The 5,555-nt window shown below is 35.9% G+C and overlaps 1 protein-coding gene across 4 annotated transcripts in view; it reads right to left on the reverse strand.

The window, feature by feature from the left end:
- The window catches only part of LOC106881355 (zinc finger protein 271), a 46,796-nt gene that overhangs the window by 13,095 nt on the left and 28,146 nt on the right, over positions 1-5,555 (reverse strand). The window lies entirely within an intron of this gene.

Genomic DNA, 5,555 nt, shown 5'->3' on the forward strand with positions numbered 1-5,555 from the left:
GGGGGGTTTATAAGCAAATTTGCAGTTATTGCTTTTTCAGCATTTAATGTTCGATATATTTATTCAATTCTAACCGTTATTGTAATCATATTTGTTATTATTGACTAAAATCATTGCTGTAATTATCATTGATTAAGATCTTTTCTTTTACTGGCACTCACATCACAAAAGTGAGTGTAGTGGCTTCATGTAGGCATGGTGGGGGTTAAATTTCACTTACAGTAAAACAATAGTTTTTTTCTGTGAGTGACAGCAGTTACATTTACCAGATGCCTTAGCTAAGCAAAATAATGTATCTGCCACTTGACCCTTCCAGGCCACCAAAAGTTAGAATTGGGGTAACAGGTACCACCAAGGAATTCTATTGTTCTCAACAATATGTCTATCCTCCTGGCTAGTTTTGCATAGTTGTAAATACTAGAATTTGGTAAGGAAAAATCAATTAGTGAACAGAGACCAGCTAGAGTCATGGCCACAAGCAGGCAGCCACTAAAGAAAAACAGCCAGAGGGAGAAAGGTTACAATCAGATAAATATGAGGCACAACTTCCCTCGACTAACTTTCTCTAGCTCAATTTCTTCTCTCACATCATTATCTATAGACTACTATTATGAGAATGTATACACACATACAGGCCAAAATTAACTTTCTTAACCTCACATGCTCTTTCAATTATATCACACCTGCCTGTTCAGGTTGAAATTAACTTTCTTAACCTTGCATGCTCTTTCAATTATGTCACACCTCCCTGTTGAGGCATGGCATTATATTAACGGTAAATAAATATTTCTTTACAACTTCGATCAATGTTCTTTGTTCAGCTTGCACATTGAGTAACAGTATTATTCATCCTATTATATGGTTACAAGGCGTAGACAGTATGCTGTAAACTGGTAAAACAAAAAATGCATGCATTCATAATGAGATAAGACAGATAATGAACTTCACATGCAAAGACAGGGTCAAGAAAATCCTTAACTTCGAGAAAGTTAACTCTTGAACATGAAAAAGTTGTTTGTGCAATGGAACCTCCACTAGATTGGACAAATCCAGAGAATGAAGGAATCCTGGTTGCCAAAACAACACTATTCACAGTTGTGTAGAGATATAAAAAAATTAAGGAAGACACTGACTGATGTACAAGAATGTGGTTAAATGTAACAATATGAGACCAGACATCATTACTTAGAGTTGAACCAGAGCAGTTGAGGACAAGATCAATTTATTTCTGATATGATTCACAACCTTTCATATAGACAAATATCTTTGATTATAAATGGAGTGCCTATCATGATGAGAAAAATTAATGTGATTGGTTTTTAGATCAATCCTAATCCTCAAATGTGTTCCAGCTATGACCATGTCGGATTAGATTATTCCAATTTGTAGCTAGCACTATGCTATTTCAATGTTAAACTTAAGATTTAGGTTAATCAGTTGTACATTTTCAAAGATCCACAAAATCTTTGAGAGAAATGCATATTCATTAGTAAAAAAAAAAAACAGAATTCACATAAGCAATTACTAAGATATTCCACAGTGATATGGTCTCTTCCCTATGTGAACACATTTATGGCAAAATAATGTGCCACTGTGTGAAAATATTTAACAACAAATATTATGTAGAAGTCTGGATATCAGTTTTCTTTTGCTCACATTCCTTCGTTACTCTTTCTCAGTCTCACTGAGCGAAAACACCTAAAGCTCCACGAGGCTCCGGCAGGGGATGGTGGCGAACCCTGCTGTACTCTTTCACCACAACTTTCTTTCACTCTTGTTTCCTATTTCTGTTGTCTGTAATTCAAAGGGTCAACCTTGTCACGCTGAATATCCCCGAGAACTACACTTGCACGTTAATTTCACGAGCAGGCTGTTCAACTGGAACCCTCGTCGTCGTAAGCGACGGAGTGCCAACAACAAGACGATTGCCATGTCGCACAAAGACAGGTTGCTACAAAAGGAACGTTCAGGAATTTTCTTCTGCAACTTAGGAAGAAACTAGTAAGGGAAGTAAATAGCGTAAAAGAGAGTTACTTTTCTTGATAATTGGCGAAATACTTTTTCGCTACCATCTTTAGTACAGTCAGTTCTTTGTCAACAAGCGGTCTTTGTAATTGACAGCACAACGAAACATTGATGTTGCTTTTATTGAGATTTGGTTGTAGAGAAAAAAAATTCAAAAATAAGAAGTTGAGAATTAGCAGAGTTTGTTCTCGCAGACTTCATGTCTGACTGTAAGAGGACAATCATATATACCAAATATTCGAACAACATTGATTTTGTAAGTATTATTAACATACATCAGCGTTAACTCGTTTTCTTTTCTTAAGATTTACCAATGCCTATTTCTTTTGATATTGTATTTCGCTAAGTTAGTTCGTTGATACGAAAATAAAGCTGTTGTACGGATGGATCAGGCGTGATATGTTGTATTGTCTCGGACTAAGATCTGTTGCTATGTGCTACCCGAGTCCATTAGTAATATTTATATCTGTAATAATTTCTGTTTCCCTAATTGAACACATATTGTTTCAATATATACTTAACATCAAGAATGGTTAACGGTGGAATATTTCGAAATTGTCGCCGATACAAAAATATTGCAGTAAAAAAAAAAATATCTCAGCTTCATAACAAAGTAACGTTTTGAAGATTTTTATGGTACTACTAAAGCAGAGTGGTCCCGGTCGCGCGTCCGCGCTAGCTAGTCGTGAGTGGTCGATCCTAACCCTAACCCTATCCCTAACCCTAACCACATGTATTCATTTACACACGCGTACTTTTTGTAGGATCGACCACTCAGGACTAGCTAGCGCGGGTGCGCGTTCGGGACCACTCTGCTTTAGTAGTACCGATTTTTATTATATATATACTAAAAAGACAATATCGTTATATTTCGGGATTGTCTTTTTCTTTTATCCCCCTCCCCCTTCAAATAGCTTTCGATAAATATCAAAATGTATCAGTCAACGTTATCAAGAGAGATGACTTACTTTAATACAAAGGAGGATCAACAATTGAGACTGATCGGTGATAATAATCCTTCCCCGAGTCATATAGACTCATAGAACCAGTTTCCCACATTCTGGACCAGGCGATGAGCAAAACACTTCATTTCACGTTGCCCCAAGTCCACTCAGCTGGCGTCTGGTCTAGGTGTGGAATATATACGCTACAGAACCAGGGAAACCGAGCCTATGAATCTATATGATTCGGTAAGGCGCTTTATGGTTTATAATCATAGTAATTTCTACTATAAGCACAAGGCCTAAAATTCAGTGGGTTATGGACTTGTGGGTTACATTGATTCTAATGCTCAACTGTAATTGTAGTTTTGGTACAAGACCAGTAATTTTGAAAAGAAGGGCAAGTTAATTACATCAATCTCAATGCTTGACTGGTACCTATTTTATCAACCTGAAAAGGATGAAAGGTAAAACCAATCTCTGCTCAATTTGAATGTAAAGAGCCAAATGAAATGCTGCTAAGTATTTTGTCTAACATGCTAACGACTCTACCAGCTTATCACTTTGATAATAATAATAGTAATAATAATAAGAGTACTCAGAGAGCACAAACTTCTCCCAAGACAACACCAACGTCCTCTCAACGATTAGCCAGAGATGATTTTTAAAATGAGAATTTCTGAGATAAAATCAACTGCTCTCATAAACAAGAATACTAAAAATGAACCCGACCGCTCTCAAAAATTGAGTAAAAAAACAGGAAAAATAATTCAGAATCTTTGTCCAGTACTGGATTGATCCCAAAATCTAATCAGTCTGTGCCAGTCGTGAGGCCAAACATTCTTGAAAATTTAATATGAATCCATCCAGCAGTTCTTGAGTTATCTTGTCCACAGACAAACAAACAAACAAATATGACTAAAAACAATACCTTTGCCTTCATTAAGGTGGAGGTAATGATGATGATGTAGATAGTTGTGTAATGGCTCAAGTATTCAGCAGTTGTTGCTCAGATAGAGTAGTGTGGTTTGAGAAAGACTCAGATGTTGTATTGTTTGGGGTTACATATTGACTGTCTTTTTATGTCTATGGATATTCTCAGTCTCTCTCTGTCTCTCTCACTGTTTTCAATTTTCATTGTATCTTGATATTTATAGTATACCATCTTCCATTTCAGAGTTTCACAAGTCTTTGAGATGAAAGTTTCTTATCCAAGATAAAGCAAGAAATTTGTCATATTTTGAAACCACAAATAATGAGTGAAATACATGACTGCGTTTGCTATTCTATGATTAAAATGTGAAATATTTCTTCTGAATTGGTTTAAAAACAAAATGAAAAAAATTGATGCCACATTCCAGTGTCAACTAGATGATTTTGCATCCATGTTAAAATTGAAGAGTTGATAAACAGCTTCTGGTGAATTGTATACTAGCTTTTTCATGTCCAAAATTAACTGGAGAAGTGGAATTAGTTTAATATATTTCTGTGAAAAAAAAGGTGTTCGAAGACCAGAGAAGCAAAAGAGAATATCATGGAAAAAGTATCATATGAGAATCAATTTCTTGGAGAAAAACAGCTAGAAAATATTGATTTCTCTCAAGAGAAACAGGAGGAGGCAGAGAATAAACCCTACTGCAGTGACATTTTTACGACAAAAAATAATTTAAAGCCAAATAAATTACTTCACTCTGGATCAAAGTTTTATCAATGTAAAGAATGTGACAAGAATTTTACAAGAAACAGTTCTTTATATCGGCACCAACTTATTCATACAGGAGAGAAGCCATACCATTGTGATATCTGTGGTAGAAAGTTTTCACGGGAGAGCAGTTTACGTACGCATAAGTATACTCACACAGGTGATAAACCATTCCAATGTGATGTTTGTGGCAAAAAGTTTACTGGAAGTAGTGATTTAACTTGTCACAAACGTACACACACAGGAGAAAGGCCATACCAGTGTGATATTTGTGATAAAAGATTTATGGGGAATAGGGATTTATCTCGGCACAAACGTATCCACACAGGAGAGAGGCCATATCACTGTGATATCTGTGGTAAATCATTTTCTAGAGATAGCAATTTATATCGACACATACGTATACATACAGGGGAGAATACCTCATGCCAGTGCAATATTTGTGGTAAAACATTCTCAGACAATGCTAACTTAACCCGCCATATACGTATACACACCGGAGAAAAACCATACCAATGTGATATCTGTAATAAAACATTTTCCTTACGTAGTGGTTTATTTTCTCACAAACGTATTCACACAGGAGATAAACCATATCCTTGTGATATCTGTGGTAAATCATTCTCCACTAGCAGTAATTTAAATAGCCATAAACGTAGTCATACAGGAGAGAGGCCATACCACTGTGATTTCTGTGATAAAACATTTTCTATGTGCTCTAGTTTGTCTAATCACAAGCATATACACACTGGGGAGAGTCCATACTGCTGTGATATATGTGGTAAAACATTCTCTACAAAAAGCCATCTAAATAGACACCTGCATATTCATACTGGAGACAGCTCTTCATACCAGTGCAATATTTGTAGTAAAACTTTCTCAGAGAG

Source organism: Octopus bimaculoides, chromosome 7 (genome assembly GCF_001194135.2).
Source record: "Octopus bimaculoides isolate UCB-OBI-ISO-001 chromosome 7, ASM119413v2, whole genome shotgun sequence".
NCBI classification, from domain to species: Eukaryota; Metazoa; Mollusca; class Cephalopoda; order Octopoda; family Octopodidae; genus Octopus; species Octopus bimaculoides.